This window comes from Schistocerca serialis, chromosome 2 (assembly GCF_023864345.2).
Source record: "Schistocerca serialis cubense isolate TAMUIC-IGC-003099 chromosome 2, iqSchSeri2.2, whole genome shotgun sequence".
NCBI lineage: Eukaryota > Metazoa > Arthropoda > Insecta > Orthoptera > Acrididae > Schistocerca > Schistocerca serialis.
In genome coordinates, this window is record NC_064639.1 from 538,242,457 (window position 1) to 538,262,929 (window position 20,473).

Consider the following 20,473-nt stretch of genomic DNA (forward strand, 5'->3'; position numbering starts at 1 on the left):
AAAGTGTGGATCAAAAAGACTTGGATTCGATCCTCGGTTAGTCTTAGGATTTTTAAATTTATTTTTTTGTTCTACAGATTCAGCAAATCTCTATGGTCACTGAACGAGTCAGTACATGAAACTAACGCAGATAAAAGAAAACGTAGATAAATTCCATGCATATGACAAGCTGCGAGTATATGTTACCACAATCATCGAAATAGCACAGAAATAAACTTTTTTTTTTCATGAGCTCCCCGACAGAACAGAAGGAGTGATCCATGAAGAAATTCTTCAGTCTAGACTTGAATGTATAAGGTATTCTACTAAGACGTTTAAATTCTTGTGAGAGCATGTTGAAAAAGGATGCAGCAGTATACTGCACGCCTTTCTGCACAAAAGTCAAGTGGGTGCGATCCAAATGCATAATGTACAGTCGTGGACAAAACGAGCGAGACCCCTCACCTTTTCGTTATGCTGATCCACACAGCTTTAAAGTCTGTTACACAGCATAACAGGCAAGGCGACGAAGTGCTACCAACATACTATGCACAGGCGCAAAATTGAAAAACTATGCGAAATTTATCAGACTGTTTTCAATCATGTGTAAGACTATATTAATACTAATTAGTGTGTTAACCACAACACCTAAGTATAAGATATAAACGAAAGAAGAAACGCTAATTAGTATGAACTGTACTAATAAAAATGAATTTCAGCTTATCGAGATAACATAACTGTTAAGTAAGACAAAGTACCCCAGATCGTTACGAATTAGCAAAATATTACGCGCATTCGGCCCCGAAATGGTCTGTGTCAACGTTCAGACCAGCCATACTGGATTACCGTTGCTGACCTACCATGAAAATGTGCAAATGTAGCAATGCGTGAAGATCCATAGCGAAATTCAGTTAAAAATCATTCAGTGCCACACTTAAGTCAATTCAATTATTGAAAGAAGCGGAAAAAGTAGGCAGTAACAAGTATGAAATTCTACAAGAGTTTCATATCGACATCCCAGAGCGCCAGTACAGAATAAAGGTAGCAATAAAACGTATTGGGAGCGCGAGAATTTCTTAAAACTCCTTTACTGATAGTCTATCTGCCTCCATCGAAATTGAAATCGAAAACAAACCAGACCTTCCTTGCAGTAGCAAACACCTTTCACTTCGCTAGCAGACAACCCAGGCAAACGGCCCTCTATTATTGCCCCAGACATGAATAAGCCGGCAATTTCGCAATGACAATGGCAAAATGATCTGCATTTTCTGTTGCACAGAGTTTTCTGGACTCAAAAACATGAATTGTCTACCTTTATGTCACCGCTTATGTGAAAATAATTCGGGATGTGTACCGAAATATCAAAAAACTGTGCCGGCCGGAGTGGCCGAGCGGTTGTAGGCGCTACAGTCTGGAGCCGCGCGACCGCTACGGTCGCAGGTTCGAATCCTGCCTCGGGCACGGATGTGTGTGCTGTCCTTAGGTTAGTTAGGTTTAAGTAGTACTAAGTTCTAGGGGACTGATGACCTCAGAAGTTAAGTCCCATAGTGCTCAGAGCCATTTGAACCATTTTGAAAAAAAAAATACTGTTATTAGCGAGTAAATTTAGTAAGATAATTCTGCACCACCCCAGGAAATAAACGGCGACGTAGCTGCCAAACGTATTCTACAATGTTTCGATTTCTCAATTAGACGTGCCACAGCCAGAAAACGTTCATTAGCCGAAGTGTTCCTTAAGGTAGCTAATAATGGGAATGCTCGCACATTTAAAACGCGGTGGCATTAATAGTGGGATCTGAATTACCACGTGTATAGGCAAATGGATTTCATTTGCATTCCTTTAAACGTGATTTGGATAGAAAGCGTAGCTACGGTTACTATACTGATGTATCGACTGCAACTGGAACATTTCGAATAAAGAGTAGGGGGAATTATTGTGCGGCCCTCATCTTCAGTAACTGTGGTAACTATTTTCGTTGTTAGGATTTCGTCACGAAAATCGGTAAAAATGGAACTAGTCTCACTTTCTTAACCGTCTATCTGTCCACCCAACCCTTAAAACCCGTTTACCTCGAGTACGGGTGGACATAATAAGCGGAAACGTATCGCACTTCCTGCGGTATATGGTCCCTTGGTGGTGTAAAAAGTGAGCTATGTCAACGCAATCTAAAGATACGACCGTTTATGTAAAGAAAATTTACGCGAAAGGTCAAAAAATGACTCTAAGAACTAAGCCACCAAACTGCTTAGGTCATCAGTCCCCTAGACCTAGATCTACTTCAACCTACCGAACCTAACACACATCCTTGCCTGGGGCAGGATTCGAACTGACGGCGCAAGGAGCCGCGCGGTTCGCGATATGACGCCGTTGAGCGCACGACTAACCCGCGCCGGCAAGTTGTTAATATCATCTGGTGTTACTAAAAAGTTATTCACTTCCGGTGAATGATTTTCTGCGCAGTTCATTTAAAAAAGAATAACTAAAATATATTTGATGTTACGGAAGAGGAAGGACGCCCAATTCATTTCCCCTTGCCTTTATTCATGGTGTTAGATTCGCAGTCTGAGCTTACGTACTATCCATTCCCATACTTTAGATCCAAGTCATAGTCACAGATATGCGAATACAACTCATTGGATTATACTTGAGGTATTTCATTTCCCACGAAGTGGTGGCAGACGATGCTGTGGCGTCTTCGAAGCGCGAGTTTCTCCAGCGCTAGCTATCTCAGCACATCCGCTCAGCGAACTTGCATAGTATGTTGATAGCACTTCGTCGCCTTGCCTGTTATGCTGTGTAGCAGACTCTAAAGCTGTGCGGATCAGCATAATGAAAAGGCGAGGGGTCTCGCTCGTTTTGTCCACGACTGTACTTCTGCCTAGTATTAACTGAGTGAAAGCTGCTTGTTCTTGGCAATAAGGTCACATTATTAACAACAAGCGACGATAAAAAAAGTAAATATCCAATGGCCAATGTCAGAATTCTCGGACTCCTGAACAGGGCTCAACGAGCGAACTGCGAGCTTAGACCACATACTGCTCGAATGCACGATCACCAGTTAAAATACCGTTTCTGAATGGGAAGAGGTACGTCACAATATAACGCCATATGTTATAAGCGAATCAAAGTAAGCAAAGTAGTCCAATTTTCGTGTTGGGCCCTCACTTATTGTAGTTACTGTTCTATTGATAAACAAAGCGACTTTCAGTTTTTGAACAAGGTCCTGAACATGGGCAGTCCATGACAGTTTATTATCTGAACACCCAGAAATTTTAATTGTTCAGACTCACCGATCATATGCCCATCATGTATAATCCAAATGCCAATTTTAGTTAGATTGTGTGTTAGAAACTGCAAAAACTGAGTCTTACTGTGATTTAGCATCAATTTATTTCCTAGAAGACATCAACTTACAACTGTAGTATTTGAAACATTGCCTTTGCACCATTCAGCAGCTGGTATCATCAGAAAACAGAAATATTTTAGAATCGTCTGCAATTTTAGAAGAAATATCATTATATACCGGGTCTCTCTTTAGAGTCGTCAGGTGGATTTTCTCTGGTGTTTCGGCAGGTATTTGCAATTTAATTTTTACCCCGTGTAGCTGGAGTCAGCCCAAACAAATACTGCTCAGCACGTTCCTTTTACATGCGATGCCCAGCGTCGATGAAGAGCGTCGGTTTGTTTCCCTTTACAAAACAAAATGATTTTTAAGGTGGAGGTTACTTGTCCATTCTACAGAGAGCCTCCAAATTAGTGTACTGAGATATTCGTTTTACCGGTATGTATTAGCAGACACAGTAAAACATTAGGAATAACGAGTAATTCAGCAGCCACAGCACTGCCCTGGCCCGCCCTGACTGCTGCCGCCTCGGAGAGGCGCGCTGCTCAGTCGCTGCTGGAGTACTTGTTATCCCTCGTATTTAACTGTTTCTGCTAATACACATCTTAAAACGAATTTGGTGCTAGACTCATCTGGTTGCGCTCTATCGATTGGGCATCTAAAATTCAGATTAAAAAATATTGTTTGAAGCAGGAAACAAACTGATGCATTCCGTCGACGCTGAGCGTCGCATCAGACATGTGCTGAGCAGCATTTGTTTGGGCTGACGCTAGGTGCACGTTGCAAAAACAAAATTGCAAATATCTGTCAGAGCACTAGAAAAAATTATCCTGACGTCTCTTAAGAGAGATCCCCGGTATATGAGAAACAGTAGTGGTCACAACAATGACACCTGAAGCACCCTTCCCCCCTCCCCGCCACCCCACCCCCCACCCCCCACTTACCCTTCTCACGATCAGACGCCCCTTGGAAATTGGAAGTTTGTGGTAAGATCTTACGAGACCAAACTGCTGATGCCATCGATCCCTGAGCTTACACGCTATTTAATCTAACTTAAACTACGTAACTTACGCAAAGGACAATACACGCACCCATGAACCTCCGACGGAGGGAACCGAGCGGACCGTGACAAGGCGCCCAAGACCGCACGGCTACCCCAAGAGGCAGACACCCCTTCATAGCCGTTCTCATTACTGTGAAAATGACCTTTTCTGTCTGTTCTTAAAGTATAAGATGATCCAACTGTGAACTACTTCTCTTATTCCACCATGGGCCAATTTCTGTAGTAATATTTTGTGATCCACACAATCAAACGCCTTACCTAAATAAAAGAAGATGCCTAGTATTCGCAAATTTTTGTTTAATCTGTCCAGTACCTCACTGAGAGAAGAGAATATAGCGTTTTCAGTTGTTGAGCCTTTGAAACCAAACTAGACGTTTGACGGAAAACTACGTGTACTGAAATGATTAATTACCCTTGCAAAGAAGCATGTTCAAAAACTTTTGCAAACTCCGATGGCATAGCAATAGGCCTAAAATTGTACTTTAATCGATGAGGAAAATGGATTTATTTGTGCCTGGATAGGTCAGTCAGTGAGAACATCGCTCGCGAAAGACAAAGTTTCGTGTTCGACTGCCGGTCCTGCGCACAGTTTTAATCCGTCGCGAAGTTTCAACCATAAATAGTTTTGCTGTTAATAAAGTGCAGAGTGATTCAAAAAGATAGAACAAATTTCAGTTGTCTGTTACAGACAATCTATGAAAGATAGAAACACATTGCGCATGTCACTGGATGAATGAAGGTGGAAAGTTTTGTCCCTGGTCAGACACTACACCATGCACTCAACATCAGCACCATGTATCTCTGGAAAAACATCGAAACGGTAGTCCATTTCATTCCACACTCGAACCAACAGGTCCCTGTTTATTGATCGACAGCTTCAGATCCGATTTCTCAGCTCTTGAAGAGACCCTTTCTCTTATGTACACCCACAGAAAAATATCGCAGGGTGTGAAGTCCGGTGACCTGGCTGGCCAAAAGCAATGAAAAAGATCATGTTGTCCACCTCTTCCAATCCAAAGTTCTCGGATGGTGTTGTTATGATAACGCCGCATCTCATGGTGAAAGTGAGGCGCGCCGCTGTCGTGCATAAAAACGAAATCATTGGGCTCTTCGTGAAGTTGAGGAAACAACCAATTTAGCTGCACGTTCAGGTATGACATTCCTGCCACAGTTTCCTCCTCAAAAAGAAAATGTCCGTAAACTTTGTGAACAGAAACGGTACAAAACACATTCGTTTTCAGCGAGTCTCTTTCAAGTTCTACGATGACTCCAGAATTTTGTGACTCCCAAATGCCTACATTAGGGCGGTTTGCTTTACCCAGTAGATGAAACGTCGATTCGTCCGAAAAAAGAGTCATTCGGAAACAGTGTCCTCTGCCACATCCAGGAGAAATGAGATGCAAAATTCGTACCTTCTGTTATGGTCACCGGGACGCAATTCCAGTAACTGCAGCTTGTAAGGTTTCATATGCAGGCGTTGTTACAGAACACGCCACACCGTTGTTTGAGGAAACTGAAGTTCATGGCCAGCCCTTCTTATGGACATCCGAGGGTTCTGTGTGGACGCATATTGGATACGCTCGACATTTTCATCAGATGTGCGTAAGCGACCAGTACTCTTCCCTTTCCGTATGCAATCAACTTCCAAGAATTTTACGTGCCACTCATAAATGTGCTTGTACTGAGGCGGCTGCACTTGAACAATGGATTTACTTCGAGCAAATTCCAACACACGAAATTATTTCTCTTGTGGTGTAGTCGCCGTGTTGCTACAAACAAATAAAAGCGCAGCTGTGTCAAAGCTTTGGACCTTCTTCTATACAGTGGGATGCACAATATGCATCTATCTTTTACAGTTTGCAATAAAAACTGAAACTTGTTCTTTCTCTTTGTATCATTCGGTAAAGTTTAAAGAGGAGCCTAAGGGATTTATTACTGATCTGTTCCTCCTAAGCCACTGATGAATTTCTTAGTAGAACTAAATGTGTACTTACAACGTAGCAACCCCGTGGCGATCTATGTGGCGAACAGACTTTCTTCCTCCGCTCCACGCAATTTCCTTTGGTATCGCCATGCTTGCAGTTAACACATTGTATCTTTAACTATATCTCATGATATGAATCATACGTAATGCCTGACTGCGGCACAGGTTCAGTGCAATAATGTGATCTATGAAACTGTTTTTGACGATGCTTGGCTTCAAAAGCCTTCGGAGTGTGAGTACTTGAAAGCATTTATGGTAAGCTTTCAATTAACTTGTAAAATAAGTCAAGGGCCTGGACCGACTGAGTTCCCCCTATTTCCCCGTTCTGTTTCCACACGCCTCGTGAGACAGCCTCTCGTAGTTTTGTTCTCAACTCCTAAGTGGAAACATCAATTATTACAAAAGTTTGAGGCAGAGACCAGAGAGCCAATACATGTCAACCAGTGGAGTGCCCACGTGTGGCGATCTTTCTATCTAAAATCGAGTTTTAAAAAAGTTTAATGATGCATGTCAAGTATCCACGAACAAACTGCCCTCAAGTAGGAATCTTTTTCCAATCTCCGATCCTGGCCACAAATATCAGAGCTCTCTTTACAAAGTAGTCACTGAGACAGTTCCGGTACCGGCAACAACTACAAGCTTCATCTGATTACGAGTTCACTTTTTTTCAGTTTGGAGGCTACTGTACCTCATGTCTTCCTATGCAAGGAAACCATTTTAGTTTAGATTTGACCAGAAAAGAGAAAGCCTTAATCACGAAGGCCGTACCTCAAATAATTAAAATCAATATGAAATATCTTGGAAGCTCTCTCCCAACGTCAGATACAATTATTACAATTGGCCACCCGGACATTTTACGTATTACGTTGTGAAGACCAAAAATGCAGCCCAACCTTGGAAGAGTTCCCATACTTCCTTCTTCTGCAGGATTAGATGTTGAAGCGACGAAATGGAGACAGCTGCACAAACAAACTTCAGGCTTACCTACACATAGCACTAACACCAGAACGACAGTTAGATTTCAAGAGGACCATTACTTTAGAGACTTTCTATTCAAAAGACGACTTTTAGCCTCCAAAGGCGACTTAGGTTCTCAGAAGAAATTTTATTTTTCAAGAAAATCTAGTACTCAAGAAGATCTCAGGTTTGGAAGAGTAATTTAGGCTCTCAAGAAATTTCTTAAAGCTTAATGAAGAAGGGATGCATTTATTATTATGACTTTAATGTTATTCTGTGCAAAAACTGAAAATATGATATAATTTAATGAAAAAGAAAGATGCCGTAATGACTAAAGAGATTGTTTGTCATAAGTAGGAAATCCAGATCTGAATCTCAGTCTGCCACAAACTTTTAATTTTTCATTCATTAAATTATATATATATATACACTCCTGGAAACTGAAATAAGAACACCGTGAATTCATTGTCCCAGGAAGGGGAAACTTTATTGACACATTCCTGGGGTCAGATACATCACATGATCACACTGACAGAACCACAGGCACATAGACACAGGCAACAGAGCATGCACAATGTCGGCACTAGTACAGTGTATATCCACCTTTCGCAGCAATGCAGGCTGCTATTCTCCCATGGAGACGATCGTAGAGATGCTGGATGTAGTCCTGTGGAACGGCTTGCCATGCCATTTCCACCTGGCGCCTCAGTTGGACCAGCGTTCGTGCTGGACGTGCAGACCGTGTGAGACGACGCTTCATCCAGTCCCAAATATGCTCAATGGGGGACAGATCCGGAGATCTTGCTGGCCAGGGTAGTTGACTTACACCTTCTAGAGCACGTTGGGTGGCACGGGATACATGCGGACGTGCATTGTCCTGTTGGAACAGCAAGTTCCCTTGCCGGTCTAGGAATGGTAGAACGATGGGTTCGATGACGGTTTGGATGTACCGTGCACTATTCAGTGTCCCCTCGACGATCACCAGTGGTGTACGGCCAGTGTAGGAGATCGCTCCCCACACCATGATGCCGGGTGTTGGCCCTGTGTGCCTCGGTCGTATGCAGTCCTGATTGTGGCGCTCACCTGCACGGCGCCAAACACGCACACGACCATCATTGGCACCAAGGCAGAAGCGACTCTCATCGCTGAAGACGACACGTCTCCATTCGTCCCTCCATTCACGCCTGTCGCGACACCACTGGAGGCGGGCTGCACGATGTTGGGGCGTGAGCGGAAGACGGCCTGACGGTGTGCGGGACCGTAGCCCAGCTTCATGGAGACTGTTGCGAATGGTCCTCGCCGATACCCCAGGAGCAACAGTGTCCCTAATTTGCTGGGAAGTGGCGGTGCGGTCCCCTGCGGCACTGCGTAGGATCCTACGGTCTTGGCGTGCATCCGTGCGTCGCTGCGGTCCGGTCCCAGGTCGACGGGCACGTGCACCTTCCGCCGACCACTGGCGACAACATCGATGTACTGTGGAGACCTCACGCCCCACGTGTTGAGCAATTCGGCGGTACGTCCACCCGGCCTCCCGCATGCCCACTATACGCCCTCGCTCAAAGTCCGTCAACTGCACATACGGTTCACGTCCACGCTGTCGCGGCATGCTACCAGTGTTAAAGACTGCGATGGAGCTCCGTATGCCACGGCAAACTGGCTGACACTGACGGCGGCGGTGCACAAATGCTGCGCAGCTAGCGCCATTCGACGGCCAACACCGCGGTTCCTGGTGTGTCCGCTGTGCCGTGCGTGTGATCATTGCTTGTACAGCCCTCTCGCAGTGTCCGGAGCAAGTATGGTGGGTCTGACACACCGGTGTCAATGTGTTCTCTTTTCCATTTCCAGGAGTATATATATATATATATATATATATATATATATATATATATATATATATATATATATACTTTTTCCACTTCCTTGGGGAGCATTTCATTTAGGATCTCTGACAAGAGCATTAGCATATGTAAAAGTCTAATAAGTAATTTTGTTTGTGCGATATGTTTCATACGTACTTGGCTCTTTTCGTTGGAGGTCTATGGAGCGGAAATTGTGTAATCTAAGCTACATTATGACAAATACACTGACAGATGAAGATCGCAACACGAAGAAGAAGTTGTGCGACGTAAACGAAAGTCGGTAGAAGCGAGCTACATTTGGGAGATGATCTCTATTCAAATTCCGTGTCTGTCACGCTACTAGCACCTCTATGACGATGAAAACCAGGTTTGCTTTAAATACACGTTTCAACGGTCGTGAGCGTTAGTAGCTTTGACATTGGAGGTTAGTCCAATGTCAGTCACAAATGCCATTATCAGCACCTCACTGAATTTGTATGAGGTCGTGTAATAGGAAAGCAACGGCCTTGCCGCAGTGGATACGCCGGTTCCCGTCAGATCACCGAAGTTAAGCGCTGTCGGGCGTGGCCGGCACTTGGATGGGTGACCATCCGGGCTGCCATGTGCTGTTGCCATTTTTCGGGGTGCACTCAGCCTCGTGATGCGAATTGAGGAGCTACTCGACCGAACAGTAGCGGCTCCGGTCAAAGAAAACCATCATAACGACCGGGAGAGCGGTGTGCTGACCACACGCCCCTCCTATCCGCATCCTCCACTGAGGATGACACGGCGGTCGGATGATCCCGATGGGCCACTTGTGGCCTGAAGACAGAGTGCGTGTAATAGGGCTACGAGAAGCTGGATGCTCCATTTGCGATACTGCAGAAAGACTTGGCAGGAATGTAGCCACTGTCATGATTGATAGCAGCAGTGGACATGAGAATGCACAGTCGCAAGAAGACCGGGCTCCGGATGGGTACGTTGCAATATCGAGAGGGAAAACCATCGTGTTCGGCGTATGGCTCTGGGGCACTGCATCTGCAGCAGCAGTCTGAGCAGCAGTTGGCACCACATCGACACAACGAACTGTTACAAATTGATTACCTAGAGGACAGCTCTGAGCCAGACGCACTATGGCGTACATTCCACCGACCCCAAACCACCGCCGCTTCCGATCTCTGCGGTGTCAAGTGAGAGCTCGCTGGAGGGCAGAGCGGAAGTCTGTTGAGTTTTATGATGAAATCTGGTCACACCTCCGGGCCAGTGATGGCCGTGTGTTGGTTATAAGCAGGCCACTTGAAGGCCTGCTCCCAACCTGTCTGTAGCCTAGACCCGCTGACCCTACACCTCCTGTTATGGTCTGGGGTGCGATTTCGTATGACAGCAGGACCACTCTCGTTGTTACTCCACGCACCCTAACTGTAAATTTGTAGGCCAGTCTGGTGATTCGGCTTGTTGTGCTCCCATTCCTACGAGTGTTTTCCAATAGGATGCCAGACGCCCACGTTCCATTGCTGTAGCCCAAGGCGTGTTGTCTTGGCCTGCTCAGTTACCAGACCTGTCCCCAAACGAGCACGTATGGGACATTACGGACGATAACTCTAGCCAGCATCATCCACAACCAGCATCAACTGTTCCTGTATTGACCGACTAGAAGCAACAGGTGTGGAACTCCATCCCACAAACTGATATCCGGCACCTGTACGATACAATGCATGCATGTTTGCACGCTTGCATTCAACATTCTTGGGTCAGACCGGTTATTAATGTACCAGCATTTCACATTTGCAATGTCTTATTTCACACTTACATTAACGTGTGGTCTTGCAACGTTAATCATTTAAATATTCTACCTAGACGAATGCATTTACGAAATTTTATTACTTCACATTATTTCTTGGAAATTTTTATTTGTGTCAGTGTAATTTCTGCTACGATGTCTTAAAAAATGGTTCAAATAGCTCTAAGCACTATGGGACTTAACGTCTGAGGTCATCAGTCCCCTAGAACTTAGAACTACTTAAACCTAACTAACCTAAGGACATCACACACATCGGTGAACGAGGCAGAATTCGAAACTGCGACCGCAGCAGCAGCGCGGTTCCGAACTGAAGCGCCTAGAACCGCTCGGCCACAGCGGCCGGCTACGACAGCTTAACTAGCAAATATGCAAAATCAGCTGTATGATAACTTAGTGTCGAAGCATACGTGGGAATTCGCTCTTTGTGGGAGTGACAACGTGGGAACAGCTGCGCCTTGACAGAAGGGCGGCCGGGTGTCCCCGAAACGGGACGGCAGAAGAAAGTTGTGGCCGGTGCATTTACACGTGGGCGCCGGCCGTCTCAGCGATGCCGTCCGCGTCGCTGGCACATTACGCTGCCTTTGTGGCGCCGTCGCCTTGGCGAATACGGCGACTTTTTACTGTTCGCGTACCGTGGCGCTCCGGCCCACTTCATACAAAGTGCCTCATTGACTACTGAGCGCGGTTACGGAGTCGCTGTCTTGCTGGGATTTCGGCCACAGCGCGACAAATTACTGCACGGGACAGTTACGGCGACGCGGGGCCGAGAGAAACAATGAGCGACTCCCCAAGTCTCTTCCAGATTCGACGCCGGGCGCAGTCGTGGCTTCACGAACACTCACAGAATTTTAATCGTACTTATATTTGTACGACTTCTCAGAGAACATTCGTCTCATTTGCAATTTTGATAGCCAAGTTGTCCTCGAAAACGACATTAAACGAGATTTTCTTTACGTCTGAGTCACAAATAGCAGTGGTACGAAGAGCGCCGTCCCCTTTTGTACAACTGGCGATGAATGTAATTAACCTCGAACCCCATGTACGGCTGCAGCTCGTGGTCTTGCGGTAGCATTCTCGCTTCCTGCGCACGGGGTCCCAAAAATGGTTCAAATGGGTCTGAGCGCAATGGGACTTAGCATCTGAGGTCATCAGTCCCCTAGAACTTAGAACTAATTAAACCTAAAGACATCACGCACATCCATGCCCGAGGCAGGATTCGAACCTGCGACCGTAGCGGTCGCGCTGTTCCAGACTGAAGCGCCTAGAACCGCTCAGCCACAACGGCCGGCACGGGGTCCCAGGTTCGATTACCGGCGGGGTCAGGGATTTTCCCTGTCTCGAGATGACTGGGTGTTATCGTGTCGTCTTCACCCTCATCATTCATCCCCATTACGGTTTAAGGAACGCAATGGCAAACCACCTCCGCCAGGACCTTGACTAGTCGGCGGTGAGGGGCTCTCGCATCGTCACCTACGCTCCTCGGGGTATGGGACCTCATCATCATCATCTCCCATCTACACCAATACAGACTAAGGGCATTAACTGTTGCTTGCAAAACAATTGCCATTCTAAATAAACATCTTATCGTAACTGATGTTTGAATTATCAACTGTTTGTCATCGAAGACAAGCATCTAGATACCATACAGGAGAAATGTACACTCCAACGGAAAAAAACAGAAGCAAACCACGGAGGAGTCATGCAAATTCATACAGGAATCGACGAAAAATGCAAAACTGTTAACTTTTGCTGCCGATGGATAGTCTAAACGTGTGAAGGTGCAGCGCTTTTTCTCGGCGCAACTGGTAGGGAGAGTAAACAGAAGACATGTCGATACCAGGCCATAAAGTCTTTGCGAATATCTATCCGTGTACTCAGGTGCACAATAACCATACCTCGTAGAAAGGCGCGTCAACAATATTCACAGATGTCAGCATTTGGAAGAGGACATGTAGTTAGGCTCAAAGAAAGTTGAAGTAATTGGCGAATCGCTCGACATCTGACATATACTTGGGCTCAAAGAATACAGTTGGAGTAATTGGCGAATCGCTCGACATCTGAAGAGGAGCGATACCACAATTCAACGATGTTGGCAGGGATGGGTGAACCATAACCAACACAGGGTGAATACCGAAGCTGTCGACCTAGAGAGACGGTAGAGCATGACGACTGAGCAATCGTCAGAGAAGCACTCAGAGTGCTGGATTCATCATCGTCATTAACCTGGTATGCAACTGGTGCTTCAGTGACCAGAAGGATCATTAATAGATGGATCACAGGATGTTGTTGCTGTTGTGGTCTTTAGTCCTGAGACTGGTTTGATGCAGCTCTCCATGCTACTCTATCCTGTGCAAGCTTCTTCATGTCACAGTACCTACTGCAACCTACAGCCTTCTGAATCTGCTTAGTGTATTCATCTCTTGGTCTCTCTCTACGATTTTTACCCTCCACGCTATTCTCCAATACTAAATTGGTGATCCGTTGATGCCTCAGAATATGTTCTACCAACCGATCCCTTCTTCTAGTCAAGTTGTGCCACAAACTCCTCTTCTCCCCAATCCTATTCAATACCTCCTCATTAATTACTATTAGAAACAGTCTTGATCACGATTTATTTAACAAGGTGACCGGTTTCGACCACTACTGTGGTCATCTTCAGACCATTGAGTAGGAACCCCTTTCTGTTGGAGAATCTCCAACAGAAAGGGGTTCCTACTCAATGGTCTGAAGATGACCACAGTAGTGGTCGAAACCGGTCACCTTGTTAAATAAATAGTGATCAAGACTGTTTTTAATAGTAATTATTTACAAGACATTGATCACTGCTGTTCCCGTAATGCATTCAAAACCTCCTCATTAGTTATGTGATCTACCCATCCAATCTTCAGCATTCTTATGTAGCATCACATTTCGAAAGCTTCTATTCTCTTCTTGTCTAAACTATTTATCGTCCATGTTTCACTTCCATACATGGCTACACTCCACACAAATAATTTTAGAAACGACTTATTGACACTTACATCTATACTCGATGTTAACAAATTTCTGGCCGGCCGCGGTGGTCTAGCGGTTCTAGGCGCTCAGTCCGGAACCGCGCGACTGCTACGGTCGCAGGTTCGAATCCTGCCTCGGGCATGGATGTGTGTGATGTCCTTAGGTTAGTTAGGTTTAAGTAGTTCTAAGTTCTAGGGGACTGATGACCACAGATGTTAAGTCCCATAGTGCTCAGAGCCATTTGAACCATTTGAACAAATTTCTCTTCTTCAGAAACGCTTTCCTTGCCATTGCCAGTCTACATTTTATATCCTCTCTACTTCGACCATCATCTGTTATTTTGCTCCCCAAATAGCAAAACTCATTTATTAGTTTAAGCGTCTCATTTCCTAATCTAATTTCCACAGCATCACCCGACTAAATTCGACTACATTCCATTATCCTCGAATTGCTTCTGTTGATGTCCATCTTATAGCCTCCTTTCAAGACACTGTCCATTCCGTTCAGCTGCTCTTCCAGGTCCTTTGCTGTCTCTTGACAGAATTACAATGTCATCGGTGAACCTCAAAGTCTTTATTTCTTCTCCGTGGATTTTAATTCCTACTCCTAATTTTTCTTTTGTTTTCATTACTGTTTGCTAAATATACAGATTGAATAACATCTGGGATAGGCTACAACCCTATCTCACTCCCTTCCCAGCCACTGGTTCCCCTTCATGCCCCATGACTCTTATAACTGCCATCTGGTTTCTGTAAAAATTGTAAATAGCATTTTGCTCCCTGTATTTTACCCATGCCACCTTTAGAATTTGAAAGAGAGTATTCCAGTCAACATTGTCAAAAGCTTTCTCTAAGTCTACAAATGCTAGAAACGTAGTTTTGCCTTTCATTAATTTTTCTTCTAAGATAAGTCGTTAAGTCAGTATTGCCTCACGTGTTCCAATATTTCTACAGAATCCAAAATGATCTTCCCCGAGGTTGGCTTCTACCAGTTTTTCCATTCGTCTGTAAAGAAAGGAGGTTGGATTCACGGCGCCCCTCTCGCCGACTACTATTCAGCTCTGCAGACCAAGAATCCAGTTTGCAGTGTTGTCGGGCACACTCGGCTTGGAATCTCATTTGCTGAAGTAGAATAGTCTTCAGTGATGAGACCCACTTGGAAATAAGCCCCGATGACCAGCTAAAAACTGTCTGAGACGCCGCAGACAGTTGTGGGAGATCCAATTGTCTCTCGCTCGCCATACGCCCCGACAACCACGAGAGATGGTCTGGGGTGCCACTCCATTTCATAGCAGAACTCCTTTTGTCGTCAGTCGCGGCGCCCTTAACAACACAGCGGTACGTCGACGACATTCTGTCCCAGTTATGTCTCTCTTCATGGTGATCTTGGGCACGATAGTACAAGTCCGAACACGGTGAGAGTTTCCTTTGCTTATCTTCGTGCTTGCCAGTCCCTACGTTGGCCAACAGGGTCGCCGGATGTCTGACAGTTGAGATGGTTTGGAGCATTATGGGCAGGGCCTTCCAACCAATTCAGGATTTTGTCGATCTAACGCTCTGATCGGACAGGATGTGGACCGATATCTCTCGGGTGGACATCCAACAACTCTTTAATCAATGCCAAGCCGAATAACTGCTTGTATAAGGCCCAATGGTGGTCCAAGGCGTTATTGACTTGCTCAATCTGTGAACCTCTTTCTTTTGAATGAATCATCCAATTCTTCTGAAATTGGAACTATTTGTTTGTCTGAAGATGTAGGTCCTGTCTAATTCGTTTGTGGCGAGTCATTTTTGTTTTGTTTTAGAGTTTATTAAAAACATTAAGATAAAAAAATATGTATCATTGCTTTGCTATAAGAGTTCTAGTCTTTCATTCCTTTTTTAAACACGCTCACCACGCTTCCAATTAAGATAATCTCTTCAGAATTGCTCTCAATCTTTTAGGTTAGAATGACTGTTTGTACTCGCCTTCTGCAACTGAGTTTTTATTATGGCTTTTAGTCACAAACGTTTAACCTCAGTGATTCAGGAACATTAAGTGATTTCTAAGTCCCCCGCGCATAATTTGTGTCCAATGTCTCTTGTGGAAGCACATAAACTTCATTGATACGTTTTCAGTCAACTGCGTGTCACGACCTCGCTGTATGCTGCTCTTAACCTTTCTGCTACAACTCTCCTACATCAACTGTGTCTTCGCTCTTCCACTTGTATGTAACCCAATTGTAAAAAGCAAAAAATGTTGCATCATAGCACGAAATAATTTAACCTAATATCTCTATCGAAGCTTCATACTTCAACATCAGGTATGTATCTTTTCCACCTTTGTGTTTTTTTGCTGAGCGAAGTTGTTTTTTTACAAGAAGTACTAAAATTACGATGCATAAGTAAGTAAAACAATAGCTATGGTTATATTAACATCACTCCATAGTTAATAGGAATACGCATTTCTACACCACTGATATGCAAAGATAAACAAAACATCATTGCAGCCGTTCATTTTAACAACAGAATAAACAAAGACACAATTTATCACTGACACAATACGAATATAAATAGTGCCAAGTAGATAACTGTTGTCATTACAAAGTAGTAAACTGAAAACAAAACTATGAGCTTAAACCAGTTCAGTGCCAGCAGATCATGTTGCAACAGTAATATACAACAGTAACAATTATGTTTAACGCCTATCGCTAGATGTGTGTATTTTGCGGCATAATTATAGAATGCCTATATAATTACAACCAAACTTGGTACATACGCTCTGTGGGAATAAGCACATTTAGCTCCATATAAGAGGCAGTGGGCGTGAGAAGAAGGTGACAAGAAGACATTTCATAATATCCAATATTAAATCTCTCAGGTGATTGATGACGGACACAACGACATTTTACCGTTAAGATGTGGCGGTTGGGGTGGGCAAGAGTACTCGAAACACGCCAATACGAGTAAGAAATGTACAGTTTGCGGAATCACTAGGCTGATGGGGAGTAGTTCCGATGATATTTAAGTCTGAGATTAATCTACTAGAAAACTGTAAAAAACAGGAAAGTGTATAGCTTGTTGTCGTATTTATATATGAATGTGTAACATGAATGTAATGTGACTCGCTCCATATCATTATGATTAATCATACAAAATGATACATAGAACATAAAGCTGAGTAATCTTAGAAACGAACAGAACTCTCTAGGAATTTCTACAAAAACTAAACATGTGGGAAATCATTTTCTCAGGGTATTTTTGTTCTGGGAAAAATTAGGACCCAGGCCGTTACAGATGGTTAGCTGGTACGAGATAAAACTGAGAAGCTAGTACATGATGAGTTTTACTATCAGCAGTCATAAAAGAGTTTTGTGTGGTGGCATCTACAAGGTATTTTACATTATGTAGGTTGTTCTAGGAGGAATAGTAGATATTTTGGTAGGTGGTGGTGTGACTAATTTAAATAAAACATTCCATATAGCTTGTATCCAGTTTTGGTTACAGAGATAAGTGTTTTTGAACTGTACGTACACTGATGAGCCAAAGCATTATGAACATCTGCTTAATAACTCGTTTGTCCGTTTTTGGAACGAAATTCATCACTGATTCTGCGCATCAATGATATGACAATTTGTTGGTAGGTTTGTAGAAGTATGTGGCATTAGATGTCTACGCAAAGGTCATGTAATTCGCGTAAAGAACAGGCCGCTGATTTACGCACGCCGTGATGTAGCATGATAGCGACCGAAACGGGTCCCATAGAATTTACATCAGGCGAATTTGGTCGCCGAAACATCAACGTCAGTTCACTATAATGCTTCTCAAAGCACAGTAAGACGGTTCTGGCTCTAAGACACGGACAATTAAACAGGTGAAAGACGTCATCGCCGTCGGGGAAGACATCAAACACGAAGGGATGCGAGTAGTTCGCAGCTGTCAGGTCCCGTGCAAGCGCAGGAGCGTGTCTACCGTAGCATAATACTGCTCCCACCAGACTGCGTCGGTGGCGCACCGCGTGTTTCGAGCCACCGATCACATCGATGGCCAAGCGTTGCAAAAATGTGACTCACCCGAAGAGCCGACACGTTTCCACTGATAGATCGTCGAATCCCGATGGTCCCGTGCCCACTGCAATGGTAACTGACGACCTCGTTGGTTCAACACGTGAACACGTAGGGGTGGTCTGCTGCTGAGATCCTTGTTCAACAGTGTGCGAGGAACGGTGTGCTACGATACACTTGCATTTGCACCGCCACTGTGCTCTTTCGGCAAAGATGTTAGAGATCACCATCTGTCCTAATTTACAGAGCAGATAAGCCTCCGAACCCCACGTTCTGTGTAAGGTCGTGGACGTCCAACCATTTAGCACCTAATGGTAGCTTCACTGCCCTTCTACGTCTTTCCGTAGAGGTGCACGTGACCATTCGACCAGCTTCGCCGTTTCCGAGATACTCGTTCACCGGCTCTGCGTAATAATAATCTCTCCTTTATCAAAGTCACTTATCTCAGTGGCCGGCCGCGGTGGCCGTGCGGTTCTGGCGCTGCAGTCCGGAACCGCGGGACTGCTACGGTCGCAGGTTCGAATCCTGCCTCGGGCATGGGTGCGTGTGATGTCCTTAGGTTAGTTAGGTTTAAGTAGTTCTAAGTTCTATGGGACTTATGACCTAAGATGTTTGAGTCCCATAGTGCTCAGAGTCATTTGAACCATTTGAACTTATCTCAGTGGATTTCCCCGTTTGCAAACCCACATTTTCGCTAGTGTACAGCCCCCGTCCGCGTCTGCTCCGCTTACATACTTTTGTTACCGCGTCACGTGATCGTAACGCCACCAAGCGGCATTCAACGTCGCGGTGGGCAGTGGTCATGTTTTGACTCATCGGTGTATAGTGCCGTGACCAACCGGAACTTCGCGAAACTATAGGGGCTGAAGCTGGAATATTACACGATATCACACAAAAAATTCCGAATTTATTCCACCGAAATTGGCCGAGAAAAAAATCTATTGCATTACTTATTGAACGTCCCTCGTACAAGAATGTGGTATGCACGGCCTCTGTTCTTACCACTTTCAGCGAACACCTTCGAAATGGAAATAAAGGTAGACGATTGAAATTTTCTCATTGACTGATTACAAATTTCCGAGTAGTTCCATTAATACTGTTTACTCATCAAGCCAGTTTCACTTGTGATGCTATCAGTAACGTAGCTCACATCGGTAGGCCGACGGGAGCTCACATGCCTTTCTGTAGATACATTTGCAACAATGCTTCTATGTACATGTCTGTTACGGTGTTTTGTGTTACCGCATCATCTTACAGGGACACATTAAATAGACTTCCTTTTAAACGAGCACACACCGTTAATGGAAGAGGTTGCTTTCACTATAATGATATGTATGTCCTACCTGCAGGAATGGGCCCCTGGACAGTCTAGTCGTAAGATGACACATCATCTACACTACTGGCCATTAAAATTGCTACACCAAGAAGAAATGCCGATGATGAACGGATATTCACTAGACAAATATATTATACTAGAACTGACATGTGATTACATTTTGCCGCGCGGGATTAGCCGCGCGCTCTAAGGCGCTGCAGTCATGGATTGTGCGGCTGGTCCCGGCGGAGGTTCGAGTCCTCCCTCGGGCATGGGTGTGTGTGTTTGTCCTTAGGATAATTTGGATTAAGTAGTGTGTAAGCTTAGGGACTGATGACCTTAGCAGTTAAGTCCCATAAGATTTCACACACATTTGAACATTTTTTGATTACATTTTCACGCAATTTTGGTGCATAGATCCTGAGAAATCAGTACCCAGAACAACCACATCTGGCCATAATAACGGCCTTGATACGCCTGGGCATTGAGTCTTACAGGGATTGGATGGCGCGTACAGGTACAGTTGCCCTTGCAGCTTCAACACGATACCACAGTTCATCAAGAGCAGTGACTGGCGTATTGTGACAAGCCAGTTGCTCGGCCACCATTGACCAGACGTTTTAAATTGGTGAGAGATCTGGAGAATGTGCTGGCCAGGGCAGCAGTCGAACATTTTCTGTATCCAGAAAGACCCGTACAGGACCTGCAACATGTGGTCGTGCATTATCCTGCTGAAATGTAGGGATCGAATGAAGGGTAGGGCCACGGGTCGTAACACATCTGAAATGTAACGTCCACTATTCAAAGTACCGTCAATGCAAACAAGAGGTGACCGAGACGTGTAACCAATGGCACCCCATACCATCACGCCGGGAGATACGCCAGTATGGCGATGACGAATACACGCTTCCAATGTGCGTCCACCGCGATGTCGCCAAACACGGATGCGACCATCATGACGCTGTAAACAGAACCTGGATTCATCCGAAAACATGACGTTTTGCCATTCGTGCACCCAGGTTCGTCGTTGAGTACACCATCACAGGCGCTCCTGTCTGTGATGCAGCATCAAGGGTAACCGCAGCCATGGTCTCCGAGCTGATAGTCCATGCTGTTGCAAACGTCGTCGAACTGTTCGTGCAGATCGTTGTTGACT

General features: G+C 44.8%; 1 protein-coding gene and 1 pseudogene across 2 annotated transcripts in view; both read left to right on the forward strand.

The window, feature by feature from the left end:
- Window positions 1-20,473, forward strand: part of LOC126457513 (myosin heavy chain, fast skeletal muscle) — a 313,877-nt gene that overhangs the window by 152,977 nt on the left and 140,427 nt on the right. The window lies entirely within an intron of this gene.
- LOC126459429 (5S ribosomal RNA) lies at window positions 9,683-9,800 on the forward strand (annotated as a pseudogene).